A 17291-nucleotide genomic window follows, 5' to 3' on the forward strand; every position below is an offset into this window, starting at 1 on the left:
GGAAGTGGCCTAGAAGGTATCCCTTCCACTGACATTGCTTTAATTTTATCATGTTTGCAAAGAAAGATAAAAGTGTCATTTGGCATATATACAAAAACAAATTAGTTCATCTAACTTGACTATAGTACTATGACTAGACTAACAAGTTACTACTCCAAAAGAGGATTAACCTTAAAACAACAACAACAAAAACTAATGAATCTTACAAAGAAGTTCTTTATTTGGGGTTGAAGGTGTGGCTCAGTTGATAGAGCTCTACCCAAAGAATAGAAGCATCAGGTATTGAGTTTGACTCCTAGTCTCCAATCAAAACAAATTTTTAAAGAAGGAAGGAAGGGAGAAAGGGAGTAAGGGAGGGAGGGAGGAAGGAAGGGAAGGAGTGAGGGAGAGAAAAGAAAGAAGGAAGGAAGGGAGGGAGGTCTGGAAGGGTGGCTCAATGGTAGAATACTTGTCTTACATGCATGAGGCCCTGGGTTTGATTCCTCAGCACGACATAAGCAGAAAAAGCCAGAGGTGGTACTTTGGCTCAAGTGTTAGAGCACTAGCCTTGAGCTAAAATGTTGAGGGACAGCGCCCAGGTCCAGAGTTCAGGCCCCATGACCAAAAAAAGGAAATAAATAACTGAAAGTTCCATATTTATTATAAATTAGTTATAAAGCAAGAGGCTTCCTGATTCTTATAAATCATACCATAGTCATTTGACTTCTCATTCAGTATTTACTTTAATACTGTTCATATATTCTTGCTCAGAAATAACCAGTCAAACGTTGGTAGTTCCCATCTGCACTCCCAGTTACTCAGGAGCCTGAGGTCTAGAGGATCACAGTTCAAAGCCAAGACAGAAAAGTTCATGAGACTCCATCTCCAAAATAACTAGCAAAAAATGGCTCAACCAAACAAGCCAAAATGCACCAGTCAAACAAGCAAGGTGATCATGAAAGTTCAAATCCTGGGGAAAGAGAGAAAGAGAGAGAATATGACACATATGGACTTTTCTTTTTTTTTGCCAATTTCTTTTAAAAACCTTAGTCAATCATCCTATACCATTATAACATGCACAGATATAAGAAAGTCTGATTTGTTTCCTAGAGGTACCTTTTTTAATAAAACTGACAATTCATCTGTAATATTGAAAATGTTGGCAAAGTATCTACTTATTATATCACCTTCTACTAAATTCCTTTCTACAGAAAACATACATGAGTGTTCAGGTGTCAATATGCATGAAAAGGCTTGAAAACAAAAGAAAAAGAAAAAAATAGAACATGCACTTCAGAAAATAAAAACTAGCCCAGGCTCCAACCATGGTCTTAAGAATGACACACCAGATGCATTTAACGTAAGTGAAGTCAGCCATTCTTGCTCAAGATTCAGTTTAAAATATTGCAAGATGCTGTAAAATTACATTTTCTAAGTATGTTGTATTTTCATATGCTACTTTGTTTTTCTTGTATATGTACTACACAGGGTTTTATGCACAGTTATTTATATTATACGCCACAAGGTATTTTCAAAGGTAATTTTGACTATGCTATTAAGTGCTGGCTTTTGAATCTAATTTCATGGTAAGATACAATTCCAAAACAATTTTCAATTCTGTTCACAACTCATCATCCAGCTCATTCCTGTATTCTGGCTTTATTTTTTCTTTGCTGGTTCATCTTCTGTCGTGATCTCTGGGGCCATTTCCAATTTAGTGAAAAGGAAAAAAAGAAAAAAAGGAAAGAAATCATTTGTTGGATCCTTTTTGTTTGATAGCTTGAGTTTGACTTTCTATAGATGAAAAAAAATATATACTAGCAAAGATTTGAATTTCATTATGTATTTTCTTAAGACAGCCATTTCCTATGGAATCATAGAAACTCATTGGAAGCAGAGATCGTGCGAACATCAGACACAGAATCAGCAATAATCCTAACAGTTCAGGTCATGTCTGCCTGAAGAGAAACCATTCCTTTGAGCCATTCAGCAAACACCCATACTTTCCTGTGTTCCTAAATGTTTTACAACAAATTTCCCTTTGCTAGAAACAGTCTTTGTTCCTAGCAAGAACAAAAAGGTTCAACTAGTTACAGTTTCACCTAGGAGTCTGAAGGGCATGTTCCTTCTTTGTTGTTTATTGCTTTTTTTAAAATCAAGAAATACTTACAATTTGGCTGACATCAGGCATAAAACATCCACTGGTTCTGTTCCTGTAAGCAGGCCTCCTACAAATGAGCTTCCTGTACCACCCTAACAGCTAAGCAACCCCTTCCCTAGTTTAAACTTACCTATCATAGTCCTAGTATCCCCATCCCACGATGTAACCCCATAAAGACTTTGTGATCCCATAGCAGGGTGCTCACAGTTTAGGGTAAAACTCCTCTGAGCCCCCTGGTGAATGAATTCGAATTTAACAAAAAAAGGGGGGGGGAGGGCGGGAAGGGAGCGGGAACAAGGGAGGAGAGAGGTGGGCTGGGCAGGGCAGAACAGGGAAACTCCAAACTGGGTTCAGGGGGCTCTCCCCTATAATCCTAGCTATACAGGAGCTGAGAAATGAGGTTACATTTTAATACTCCGCAAGCGAGCAAATCCACCATGGAGGCACTTTAAAGGTGACAAAGGAGTTTTATCAGTTGGCCTACAACCCTGTCCTGGGTTATCAGAACTAGGGGTAGCTGCAACCTCCAATGGGGCAAGTTTTTGTGGTGGTTGTTTTTTCTTTTCTCCTCCTTTCCACAGACCTCTTTGCTCTCTGCGGGCCTCTCCACTCTCCAAGGGCCTCTCCATAGGCCGATCTGACCTGCGCGGGCGTCTCCGACTCTGTGCAGGCCTCTTCCATCTCTGCGGGCCTCTCCACACTCCAAGGGCCTCTCCATAGGTCGATCTGACCTGCGCGGGCCTCTCCAACTCTGTGTAGGCCTCTGGGCTCTTCACAGGCCTTTCCACCTCTCCTCCAGCCTCTCCGCCAGCCTCTCGGCTTCCCTGCCAGCCTTTCAGCCTCTCCACAGGCCTCTCTGCCCCACACGCTCCTCTCAGCCTGCAAGGATGTTCCCAGGCCTATCCACCAGCCTGGGCCTCTCTTCCAGCCCGGGTCTCCCCTCAGGCTGGTCTGGGGCTGGCTCGGGCTTCCTCTGGCCTGAGCAGAGCTGCTCTGCTCCAGGAGCCACGTCCCTTGCCACGTGTCTCTTGTGGATTCTCTCCTCTCTCCCCCGTCCCTGGAACCTCCTCCTCCCTATATCCGGTGGCCTGCCTCCAAAGCCGCCCTTTGACTCCCCCCACCCCCAGAGGCCTGGGGCAGATGGTGGTGACATCAGCATGAGGCGGGACTTCCCGTTCTCCCTTTCCTCCCTCCCCCCTCAACCAGGTTCTTACAACATACTGGTTCAAAACCAACCTGTTTGAAGACAGCCCAGGCAGACACATCAATAAAACTCCTATCTCCAATTAATCACACACACACACACAATTTTAAGCCTGAAGTGGAGATGTGGCTCAAGTTGTAATCAACAGCCTTGAGAGGAAAAGCCAATGGAGAACTTGAGATCCTGTGTTCAAGCACCAGTACAGGCACCAAAAACATAAACAAATTTAAAAAAAAGAAAAAAGAAATAATCCCAGTCCTCCCAACAGCAATAGATACCATTTATTGAGCACTTACTTTATGTAGCTCACTCTGATGAGCTTCTTTATATTATCTCATTTAATTATCACAACAATCATATGAGGTTAAGTTTTATTATATACTTCATTTTATGAATGAGGACATTTTTTAAAGTTCAGTAAATTTCCCAAGGACATGTTGCCTATCATGTGAAGTTTGTGGAGTTTGAACCCAGGTGCTTTTGTCTTCAGAGTCTAGGCTCTTAGCATATTTTTTCTATTTGGAGACTCCAATTTTACTGTCAATAAACAATGGCTTGTTTGTAGAAGCTCTAGGATTGCTGTCAGCAATGACAAAAATAAAAGGAAATTAGCATTTTGCTTGAAAAGAAACCCACATAACTTTCCCTTCAAGACTGATACTTTCTAAATTGTTAGACCTGAGTAAGTCCTCAGATGTTTTCACATTGATTAACTGAGGATGATCACTTAGTCCTGCATTATTATTTCAAAAATTACTTACAGCTATTTACCCTGGCAGGAAATCAGTAGGAGTTGTCATTATTTAAGTCTTGATGCTGGAACACTACACTCACACAGCTATTTCCTGAGTGGGTGCTCAATGAAAGAGGACAGATATTCAATCGCCTGGACCCCAGAAAACAGAAGTGAGAGATTCAAAGTTGTATAGGAATAAGTAGTGATAGATATACAATTAGCATTAGCCTTGAGCATCTATTCCTTGAATTGAACTCTGTCTATAAAATGACCAAAAAAATCAGTTTGTTTGCTTATTCAGATCAGTCAAAATCTTATTCAATGTATAAAATTGCAAACAAGTTATTTATTTAGATGCACATAAATATAATGTACATATACAGCCATTTAGCAAATTGTTAAGGTTAACTCCCAAGAAATCCTTTGCAAGGTTAAAATACCATAAGTCAAATGCTCATTTAAGCTAGACAGTGAAGGCTCAAACCTGCAACCCTAAATATTTTGGAAACTGAGATCAGGAGGATCAAAGTTTGAGGTCATTCCATGCAAAAATATCCACGACACCCCTTCCTGATCTATTGCAGGTTATAGTGACACATGCCTGTTATCCCCATCATGCAGGAGGCTAAAGTAGGGAGTATTCTGCAGTTCCTATCCAGCCTTCACAGAACAGTTGATAAGACTTCCACCTCAAAGGGAGAAGCTGGGTATGGTGGTGCTCAGCTGTCAACCCAGCTATGGTGGGAAAACTAAAATAGGAGAATTATGGTCCAGGAATATGACCTTGTACATGAAGAGAGACCCTATTTCAACAATAACTAGTACAGAAAAAGGCTACAGGTATGCATCAACTGGTAGAAAACCTGTCTAGCTGGAATAAAGTCTTGAGTTCAAATCCCAGTACTACAAAAAAAAAAAAAAACACAAAAAGCACTCCTGCACTTGTCTAATCTACCATAAATCACACTTTAGCCACATAGCACACTGTAGCTCAACAGTGATTGAGAGGTTGAGTATGAGGAATGGTTCACTACCACTGTCCAACATCACAAGAGAATGTTTACCATGCCATTCAAAATTTGTAGTTTTGAGTCAGGTACTGATGTCTCATGCCTGTAATCTTAGATACTCAGGAGGATGAGATCTGAAGATCAAAATTCAAAGCCAGCACAGGCAGAAAAGACTTTGAAACTTATTTCCAAGTAAGAACAATAAAAACACTAAAGTAGAACTGTGGCTTAAGTGGTAAAGCATTAGATTTGAGTAGCAAACCTAGGGGACAGTGCCCAGACCCTGAGTTTAAGCCCGATCTCTGAATATAAATCAATCAATCAATCAATCAACCAATAACAGTGTAGTCTCTATTGAATGTTCACCAATTTTGCACCATCTTAAGTCAAATCATCATAAATTATGAGTTGTTTATATTGTCTTGTACTGTTCTAATCATCTATAGAAATGTTTACTAATAAAAGTTTGCCATCATTTATTTCAGTGTTTGATAAACTCAAGAATGTATTTTGGTAGAATAAATTTATTCTTGTAGAATATAACTACAATGTTAGATGGAGGGGATCATGTGTTACAGTTACAGGTATGGGTTGTTTTGTTCATGTAATATGATAGTAGAGAGAAGCAGTCTTACCAAGGCAGAATTTTGTTGAAAATAGAAAAAGGAAAGGCTGGGTATCAGTGGCTCATGCCTGTAATCCTACTGAGGAGGCTGAACCTGAAAATTATTATTCAAAACCACCCAGACAGACAAGTCTGTAATACTCTTGTCTCTAATTAACCATCCCCAAAAAGCCAAAATTGGAGCAGTGGCTTGAGTGGTAGAGAGCTAGCCTTCAGCAAAAAAATTTCAGGGACAATGTCCAGGCATGAAGTTCAAACCCCAGAACAGGCATTTTTTTTTAAAAAAGGAAGAATATGGAGAAAGGAAGAATAATGGAGAAAATAAAATTCAATTAAGTAAGAAGTACAAAAATTGTGAACTGGATGTAAGCTCTTACTATTCAAGAGGCAATTGTCAGAACATACTGCATTTAGGCTTCTGATATTTGTTCCCATAGCTTGCTCTTGAGACAGCACCTACACTCTCACCAACAGAATTCAAATATACAGAACAGTAAGTGGTTGGCTATATGATACAACCTTAAAAATGTGACAGATGTATTTGCTCCTCAAGATACCTACCTTCCTTTTCACCCCACCATCCCCATGATAGAATTTCCACTTCCTGCTATTTTTTCAGAATCATGCCTAAAGATGGGCTGTATAAAAACCAACTATGTAACTGGTGAGACAGTACATGTTAATTCGGTGGCCATTTATACTGTAACTTGATGTTTACCTACCCAGTTGAAACAGGCTACTTGGCAGTACTCCAGGATCTGAGGGAATATCACACTGGTCCACTATACTAGAGATGGAGGAAAAGGGAGTGAGGAAGTAATAGGACCACCTGAATATGCAGTGCTGTTCATTAAGAATTTCTAGAAGAGATCTAGAAGTGATCCAGAAGACAGTTGTAAAATGACCCAATGGAAGGTGCCAAGTAACTCAGCTGATTTGGGGTCTGAGGGGGCAGCTATTGCTCTCATCTTCCAGGTAATAGATGAAGAATAAAGAGGGGGGGAATCACAAAAACAGTATTTAGTTTGCAAAAGTCATGAACTTTTGTTGGGAAATAGATCAGAATATGACCAATAAGGACAAATTTCATTATTTTCAAATCATCCACCATAATCTCTACATATGTTCCAGGGCTGCCATAACAAATGACCATGAAACAAGAGAAATGTGTTCTTGCATTGTTCTGGTGGCTATCTGTGCATTTTACCAGCAATCCATGCCATTCCTTGGTTTGCAGATGAATTGGCCCAGGCTCAGCCTCTCTTGTCCCATGCCACTCATCATGTGCATCTGTTTCTGTGTCTCTCCTTTTCTCATGAGGACTTGGACTAAAGCTTACTCTAATGGAGTATGACATCACCTTAACGTGATTACAACTTCACAGATCCTATTTATATAAAAGGTCACATTCACAGGTACTGAGGGTTAAAACTTAAACACATCACATTTTCTGAAAAGCAATGACACTTTAATGCTAGTGATCATATGTCTAAGGGCCTTCTCTCAATACAGACAGGATCATTCCCTGGAGGAGTAATGCTACACCTTGATTACAACATCAAATAGCTTCTAGATATTTAAAGCATATTCTTATTCTGTTCTTCCATTTGGAGCTTTACCAGCATCAGCATTTCCATAAACTTTTCTGAGTTTCACCATTGGCAATAATCCAACACATGAGCACAACTCTAAAGTATTGGCAGAGAAGCACAAAGGACCACTGTTAGGGTGAGGAGTGGCAGTTCAGGAATAAGGAAGAAAACAGGAGTTAATCTCAAAGACAAAGTATACTGTACATGAAATCAGTGACACCCATAATACTAGGCAAAAGGAAGCTTGTAAGACAGACTGAACAAGGGCACAACTGAGGATACCAACTAGATGCAAATATAGTTTAGATTCTATAATTTTCCCACTTTTTTTTTTTTTTTACTACATTTGCACCCAAATCCGAAGCAAACTATTTAATGGATCGGGCATTAAATAAATAAAATGCAAGTTGTCAATAGCATCCACTGAAATGGACCAACATTAATATATTTATACAGCCATGTTAATCATAGTCAGCTAAGCCAACTAAGTCCACTGTCCATCTGAGTCTAGGATGTCAGTTACTGAGCGCAGAAGTTTCAGAATAATCCTCAAATAAAATGGGGACACCAATAAAGACAGGATTAATCATTAAAAAATGCAAGCCCATCACACCTCAATGAGAAAACCTGAAAACTTTTAGAGATCTAAAGGATAAGAGTGAACTCTCAGCTTCTTATGATTGGGTAGAAAAATGACTTGGAAACTTTAAGCCCGGAAATTACACATATAATGATAATGTTACAGGAAGATAAGCTAATCCTTCCCCACACAAGCATGCCCAGCTTTCAGGAAGGCTGAATCTTGTAACTTTTATTTACAACAAATCCAAGCCAGGGCCATTGGTAATTAATTGATGTTAGAATTCCTCAGAGAATATTTGGCTATCACAAAAATTTAAATTAATATGCAGTTTTTTAAATATAATTAGGTAAAAACAATCAAACAATGTTTTATATCATGACTAGATCATTAGAGAGTGTTGTTAATAATTTATATTGACCATGTTGCTAGAATACTTTTAATTAACTCTGAGCATATGTTTGAACTTTTTATTGGCTATATTGGGTTTGAACTCAGGATCTCTTGCTTGTTAGACAAGAAATCTACTACTGTGTGATGTCTTCAGCCTTTTTCTAAATCTTAGTTTTTAGATAGGATCTTGTCATTTTGTCTGAGGTTAGCCTCAGGTCACAAGCCGACCTCTGATAAGCTGGAATGTCAGGTATGTGCTCTGTTAAGACTCTGTTTAAATTTTTTCTTCTTTTGTGCCAGTCCTTGAACTCTGGCCCTGGGCATTCTCCCTAAACATTTTTGCTCAAAGCTAGTGTTCTACTACTTGAGCTTGAGCCACTGCTCCTCTTCCAGCTTTTTTGGTGGTTAACTGGAAATAAGAATCTCACAGACTATCCTGCCCCAAATGGGTTCAAACCATAATCCTCAGATCTCAGTCTCCTGAGGAGCCAGGATTACACATGTGAGCTAGCAGTACCCAATGCTCTTTGTTCTTAGAGGTGGAGTTTTGCTAATATTTTACCCAGGCTAGCTCCAAAACCATGATCCTCTTATTTCTGCCTCCCAAGAAATGAGGTTATTAAAAATTAAATGATTGATTTTAAAAAGGTTAGAGCTATTATGTCATCTTTCAACAAATTTGTACCTGCCTGTATAGGCTTTGTAACCAAAAAATGGTTTGAAGAAGTATGTACTGTGATACAACCCTGCTCTATACTATAAATGATGGTTTCAGCTCAGCCAGGTGCATTTGGTATAGCTTTTACTCTAAGTATAGCTGCCATCTGGGTGATAACAAGAAAATCTAATACATATCTTGTAATCCAATGAAGAAATTAGCTTCAATATTTTCTTTAAATTTTATGTTTATTGTCTTCCTTTTATTATAGTGAGGAATACAGAAGTAGTAAGATATTGATAAGATTCCAATCACTAACAATTGCTCCACTTAAAATTTTCTAGGTCAGTCTATTTGAAGAATCCTGAGTTTTCAAGACAAGCTGTTAAAATAAGTTATCATTTACACCTATTTATTGGTGTGAAGCACGATTTTTTTTCACTGTTGGACAGTAAAGAGAAATAAATGGAATAGTGAGTCTGTATCTCTAATATAGAGCCCAGAGTCTGTATTTTCATGGTCATTAACACAAGGTATTCTTCTCATTAATTTATCTTTGTGGTAAGTAAATCTTTTCAATACTTTTATCATACTTTTTAAATGATTTTTCAACAATAACACTGTTCTCATTTTATTTTATACACAAAGATTTTTACATGAATAGTGGTTCTGAAAGAAACTAGATCTTTAAAGAAAATAGTTTATAATTCCACTAGTCAAGGTTTAATTTCAAAAAGCAAGTCTTTCCATAATTATTCACAATTTTTAGATTATGATTACTAGAAAACATAATTCCAAACTGCCTGCTCCAAATGCCCTCAGCATGGCCTTCAAGGTCCACATTATCTCTGGGTCCTACCTAAGTCTTCCTATGGCTACCCACATTGACCTGGATGGGCCCCAGCACAGGCCTTGTTAGTGTCTTGGTATTTCCTGCCTCCTTTTCTCAGAACTCTGTCTCCAGCTGTCACAAAAGCATGTTTCATCACTACCTTTGATGTTCAAATGTCACCTTAGAAATCTGAACATTGTCTAGTCATTAAAAATACCCCCATCCTCATGGGGTGGTGGGTATTGAACTCTGGGCCTGGGTGCTGTCCCTCAGCTCTTCAGCTCAAGGCTAGCCCTCTACCACTTCAGCCACAATGCCACTTCCTGTTTTCTGGTGGTTAATTGGAGATGAGTCTCATGGACTTTCCTGCCCGGGCTGGCTTTGAACCATGATCCTCAGATCTCATCCTCTGAGTATCTAGAATTACAGGTGTGAGCCACCTGAGCCCAGTTCCTTTTTCTTTCTTAATTCATTTCATCTTCCATATTATAAGCTTCATAACAAAAACAGAACTTTCTATTGTTTACCACTGTATCTATGGAACCTAGAGAAATATTGACACAGAGTTATGATATTATTTCTCAGTGAGTAAGTAAATAAGTGAGTGAATGAATGAGTGAAGAACGGATATGAAAGAACTGCCAACTTACAGGAGCAAAACTGAAAATCAAGAAATTTAGACAACTCCTCTAATTTATTGTAGGATTTCTCTCTTTCTCCTTCCCTGTGTCTCTCTACCTCTCTCACCTCAATTTAGAATCTCCTGTTTCTTCCTCTAGATGTGTGGTTTCTATTTGATAGTCACTGTGCACACAGTTGAAAACTTCTACCAGGCTCAGCATAACCTGCAGTTCAAATGTTCATCATTCTCTGGCCACACTTCTAAGACTTAGTTCTGATTCTCAAGTAAGATGAGGCAGTTGGCTCTGCAATCTCTACATTGACTAAAGCTTTGTCAGATCCCCAAAAGAAGTGGCCAGGGCTCAATATCACATAAGAACCAACATGTCCTTCTAGGCCTGTGACTTGCACACGTGCTGTCAGGGATGTTGATGGAAACTTAGGGAGGCTTCTCATAGGCATGAATAGTGTGTGCAAAAAACAAAATCGCTAAGCTGGGCACCCATAGCTCACGCCTGTAATCCTAGCTATTCAGGAGGCTGAGATCTGAGGATCACAATTCAAAGCTAGCCCGGGCAGGAAAGTCTGTGAGACTCTTATCTCTAATTGGCCACCAAAAAACCATAAGTGGTGCTGTGGCTCAAGTGGTAGAGGGCTGTTGAACTGAAGAGATGAGGGACAATGCCTAAGCCCAGAGTTCAAGCTCCACGATCAACAAAAAAATGCTAAGCAAAACTACTTCAAGATACTCCCACCTAACTGAAATGCCTTGATCACATGAAAGGGATGTTAAATAAGTTTTAACAAGCTTGTTGCTTTGTTTCCTTTGCCACTTCTCTTTTTACTCTTCATATTTAAGATTTCTTCAATTACAAGTTATTGAAATCCCCAATTTTCTTTAAAAATCTGGTTCACATCCTTGAATAAGACAGGATTCTGCCAGAAGCTACCATTTTTACATTGCTATAAATGCAGATAATACTCAAAAATACTAGTGAATGGGAAAAGTATGTGTAAGAATGTGTAAAGGGAGTGTGTTGTGTTGGTTTTTACTGCATGTTCTACTCCTAGAATTAGGAATACGAAGTTCATGGGAGCTCAGTATGGGGGAGAAGAGGTTATAACAGTGTAAAACAAATTTTCATAAGAATTGACATGGTGCTCAACTAGTGTTCATTGGATATGGTTTCATACAAGAAAAAATATTCTAATCTTCAATTTTTGCTGAGCTAAACTTACATGGATAGCTACTGACTAGCAAAACCAAGTCACTTTTTCAATAGTCTGTAGATAAAACATACACTTCATATTAATGCTCTGCACTTTACTTTGGGCTGAATGACTAAGTGGTCAATCAGTCCTTAGATAAAGCATCCACAAAACCCTTCTCACTAGATATGTACATTAGAAGGAGAAGTGAACATTTAATCAATTAATATTTACTGGCTAATGCTTTGACATTTACAAAGCCTGGAGCACATCTGCATGAAACTCTAGGAAAGTGATCAAGAATAAAAGCAGCTGATTGAATCCAAGAAATAAATGCATTTCTTAACTATTATAAAATTTACAATATCCTTCAGTGTCTCTCCATTTTGTGAGAATTCTTTGTCACATCATTCCATCCATCATCAACCAAATAACTACATTTTATGGATTCAAGTTCAAATGATTGGTGAAATATTTCAATTTCCAATAGATTATTCAGGCCTTTCATGGAACTATGCTTACACACATAGAAGATTCAAACTCCAGTTTACTTTGTGTTATGACTACTTTTGAAATGAAATCTCTGCTTTTGAAGCACAGTCAGCAATAATGAGATATAGAGAAAATACATTTAAAACTTAGACTCTGGTTCCAGACTGCCTTATACTTTGTACCTCGGTTTCTTAATTAGAAAATAATGAAGCATAGTAGTAGTTATTTTAGGAGTTGCTATCCTTTGTTTCTTCCTTCTCTTCTTCTCCCTATTCTTCCTCCTCCCTCTCTCTTTTTGTTTGTTTTTTTTTTCTTCACGTTATGAAATACTATTAACCATTTTTATGGACACCTCATTTCTCTATAAAGCATATTGCAAACTGCCCTTGCCATGATTGAGATACAATCACTAAAGAGACAACTTTGACAGAGATGGAGTAGCTGACAAGTTGCTAAACACAATGTTAAATTGTTTGTTATTGTTGAGGAGTGGGAAGCTTCTCTTTTAAAAGACTCCCAAGTTTAAAGCCAACATGATTAATATTCAGAGCAGACAGACTCGTTTATATAGCCAGAAAAACTGAGGTCATCCTGGATTAATGGAAGAGCATGCTCATTCCTAAGCCTGTAGTGACACATATTCACATCCTGACCAAATCTGGGCACCTTGGGCTTCTCAAAAAGAGGTGTGTCTATAGGTTGTAAAGATGTGAACCTTACAAATGAGCGTCATGTAGTCATAAGCATCCGCATGAGTCACAGCCTGCTTTATGGGTGTAGCTCATCTTCAAAGAAAGATTGAACTGACCATAAACATCAGATCATGGGACATAAGCTTTTCCAAAAGCTCCTCATAAAAGATACAATAAAAATAAATACAGCTATTACTTAAATTCAAAGTCTCACACAGATTTACTGTGGATCAAATGCATCATTACTCATCTTTGCTTGACTATATATTACAGAATTAAATTTCTTTCTAAAATGCTGATAAACTATTTGTGTTAGAATACACAGTCAGTTGTACGTGATAACCTCCATACCACATGGAACATGAGAGCCTTAACACATCTGCAATTTTATTGCTCAATTTTCATATGGCTGTTAGAAATCTTACTGACACATATCAATCCATAGTTCCTTAATGTGTAATCTAGCATAACTTTAAACATGCGCACACTCAGTAGCTACATTTCAAATGATTTCAAAAGCAAGACAAAAAGATCCCAAGATCAAACATACATAAGGTTACATATGGTCCACTAAGTTTTATGAAACTAGACTATCATCTTTCCTTCCTTCGTTCCTTCCTTTGTTCCTTCCTTCGTTCCTTCCTTCGTTCCTTCCTCCTGCCTGCCTCCCTGCCTTCCTTTTTGCCTTCCTTCCTGCCTTCCTGCCTTCCTGCCTGCCTCCCTGCCTCCCTGCCTTCCTTTTTGCCTTCCTTCCTGCCTTCCTGCCTTCCTGCCTTCCTGCCTTCCTGCCTGCCTCCCTGCCTTCCTTTTTGCCTTCCTTCCTGCCTTCCTGCCTTCCTGCCTTCCTGCCTGCCTGCCTGCCTGCCTGCCTTCCCTCCACCTTTCTTTATATGACAGGGTCTCATTATATAACCCAATTTGGCATTTAACTCATGGCCCTCCTGTCTCAACTTCCTGAATTCTGGGATTACAAGTGAATGCTTCCACACAAGCAAAAGAACATTTTCTTTATTTGTGTGTATATATATATATATATACATATACATATATATACACAAAATTTTTGTATATATATTTTTGTATATATATATGTATATATATTATTGTAAAAATACTGTACAGAGGGGTTACAGTTACATGAGTAAGATAATGAGTACATTTCCTATCGAGGAGGAGTCCTTTGTTTTTCCCCACCATTCCTTCCCTCCTCACCTCCTCCCTCCCCAAGTTATAAAGTTTGCTTTCAACATAGTGTCTTATACATCTTCTTGTCACAATGGGTCAACCTGTGTCCTTATTTCAGCATTTTATTATTTCCCTTCCCCTCCCCAAATTAGAAAAATATATATACAAGATGCCGAGCACCAGAATCAAATACAGTGAAAACAAGGGTTATACAATGGGGGACAAACATACAAAAGAAACCAAAAAATCACATGGTACATTATAAATACATTACAAACAACAGCAAGAAAGTTAAAACCACTTGTGTCCCTGTCTTGAGGTTCATTTCCTTAGCTTCATCTTATATGGTCATACATACATAGATTTTGACCTCTTCTGCTTGTCCTAGATATACACTAGTTATTGGAAATAAGAGAAACCATGGGACTTATGTTTCTTTGGGCCTGGCTTACTTCACTTAGTATAATTTTTTTCAACTCTTTCCATTTCCTAACAAATGGGGCAGTATCATTCTTTCTGAAGGAGGCATAGAATTCCATTGTGGGTGTGTATATATATATATATATATATATATATATATATATATATGTGTGTGTGTGTGTGTGTGTATATATATATATATATATATATATTCTTGATCCATTCATCTACTAAGGGGCATCTGGATTGGTTCCTTTTCTTAGCTATGGTAAATAGTGATGCTATAAATATAGTTGTAGCCAGGCACCTGTGGCTCACGCCTGTAATCCTAGCTACTCAGGAGGCTGAGATTTGAGTATCACGGTTCAAAGCCAGCCCGGGCGGAAAAGTTTGTGAGACTCTGATCTCCAGTAAACCACTAGGAAACCAGAAGTGGCACTGTGGCTCAAGAGGTAGAGCATTTGCCTTGAGCTGAAGAGCTCAGGGACAGCACCCAGACCCAGAGTTCAAGCCCCACAACCGACCAAAAAAAAAAAAAAAAAAAAAACCCAAAAAAACAAAAACCAAAAACCTAGTTGTGCTGGTAGCTTTAGTATGGTCTTGTTTGTGACCATTTGGATAAATGCCCAAAAGTGGAATTGCTGGGTCATAGGGGAGCTCTATATGTACTTTTTTGAGGAACCTCCATACTGCTTTCCAAAGTGGTTGAACAAGTTTACACTCCCACCAACAATGCAGTAAGGTTCCCTTTTGGCCACATCCCCTCCAGCATCTGTTGTTATTAGAGTTCTTGATTATAGCCATTCTAACTGGAGTGAGGTGGAATCTCAATGTTGTTTTGATTTGCATTTCTTTTATGGCTAGAGAAGTTGAGTATCTCTTCATGTGTCTATTGGCCATTCTTATTTCCACTTCAGAGAAGTTTCTCTTTATCTTTAGCCCACTTATTAACCCGGCAGTTGTTTCTTTGAGGATTTGTTGTTGGGGGATTTAATTTTTTGAGAAGAACATTTTCATAGACTATATAAATTATGTTTTTTTCTAGCTCTCAGTAAATATGAAACTAATCAACATATGGTTTTAACATTCCTATTACTTTCTCAGCACCTATATAGGTTCTGTCAGAAATTTAAACACCATAGGAGCTCACATGTCAGACAGAAGATTATAGCACACGCAATTAGCATCAAGCATCATAAAGCAAGCAAAATTTAGTAGGATTTCTTGTAGAAATAAATTATTGGGACGAATAATGAAGAAGAGCAAAGGCATGAAATTGGGACAATTATACAGAAAAAATGTTTAAATTAGATCTTAATGGAACCTAGAAGAAAGGTGCACAATGAAAGGGATTCTGTTGATATAACTAATAACAGTATCATCATAAATATGTGTGAGAAGCAACAAGTCAATTCTTTGAAAGTACCCACGTTTAATTGATAAAATGGAAGTATGAGAAAGGAGTAATTCCAGAATCTCAAAACTGGGTAACCTAGAGAAGATTGTTATCAAAACAGAGAAGTTATAGAAAGAACATAAAGGCAAGAAAAATTTAAAGATCTTCCTCTTTAGCAGGAAGTGGTTGATAGAAGGAAGGTAACAGATGTGTCATTATTGATGTCTAGTATTTAAGTGGAGGTGATATTTAAGAGAAAGATTTGAGTGAAAGATCAATAATTTATAGCATGAAAATTACAATATCAGAGAAATTCTCCTTTAGTAGTTTACTCAACAGCACAAAACTAGAGTGCTTATTTTTCTGAGGTGGATCTTACACTCTACAATTACTCTACATTTTTCTATATCAACAACTATTCATCTCTAATAGGTCATGAAGAATAGAACCATAGCTTTAAAATGCCCTTTGCATCAGTGTCCATGTAATTCATCAATATTGTGCATCATATCGCCTGGGTTTTATTTTTTCTATGATTCCATGCTTACTGCTATAGGCTAACTTAGTGTCGGTTTGAAGCATTAATATTTTATATGCATTATTATTCCATGCAAAAGCATTGAAGCATAAGAAAATCTTTTTCTTATTCCCATTATTTGAATCTGAGCAGTTACACTAAAGTCATTTTATAAAACCCCTACTGTTAAAATCTAGAATGTATATAAAAAACAATAAATAGAGAATTAAAGTTACATTTCATTTTCTAGCTCTTAACCAAATTGTTTGAACTTGTAGTAGCTTTCCAGAAGAATAAAAGATGAATGTCCTAGGTGAATAAAAGCGAGAGTAGACTTACTAGATGAATGTTAGAGAGTGAGGGAAGAATGCTATAAACAGGAACTAATAGTAAAGCATTTTGGCTAACAGCATTTCCTCACAGACTCATAGACCTCTGGTATTTTAGGGACCTACAGTGCTCACATTTTTGAAGAAGGATTATAGCTCAGGCACATACAATGGTTTCTTGATTTAATCTCTTCTTTGTCTAATTCTTGAGGCACAAATTTGAGCTTTACATTTGAATATTTGTAAAAGATAGCATTTAAAAATTAACACAGGCTGGGTGCTGGTGGCACAAGCCTGTAATCCTAACTACTGAGGAGGCTGAGGTCTGAGGATCACCATTCAATGCCAGCCCAAGAAAGTCTATGAAACTCTTTATCTCCAATTAATCACAGGAAATCAGAAATGGAGATGTGGCTCAAAGTGTTAGAGTGTTAGCCTTGAGCAAAAAATGCTCAGGGACAGCAACCACACCCAGAGTTCAAGCACCAAGACCAACAACAACAAAAATTATTAACACAAGATTCTAGCTACCAAAATTGACCATTCTTTTTTTTAAAGAACCTCTGAAACTTTGCTAAAAAGAATGTTAAAAGGGGTTACATTAAGATGCATTGTACTCATAACTGTTTTGTCAAATGGCAAGTCCTGTGTGTAACTACT

Source organism: Dipodomys merriami, unplaced genomic scaffold (assembly GCF_024711535.1).
Source record: "Dipodomys merriami isolate MVZ:Mamm:240054 unplaced genomic scaffold, mDipMer1.0.p SCAF_27, whole genome shotgun sequence".
Classification (NCBI taxonomy): Eukaryota; Metazoa; Chordata; class Mammalia; order Rodentia; family Heteromyidae; genus Dipodomys; species Dipodomys merriami.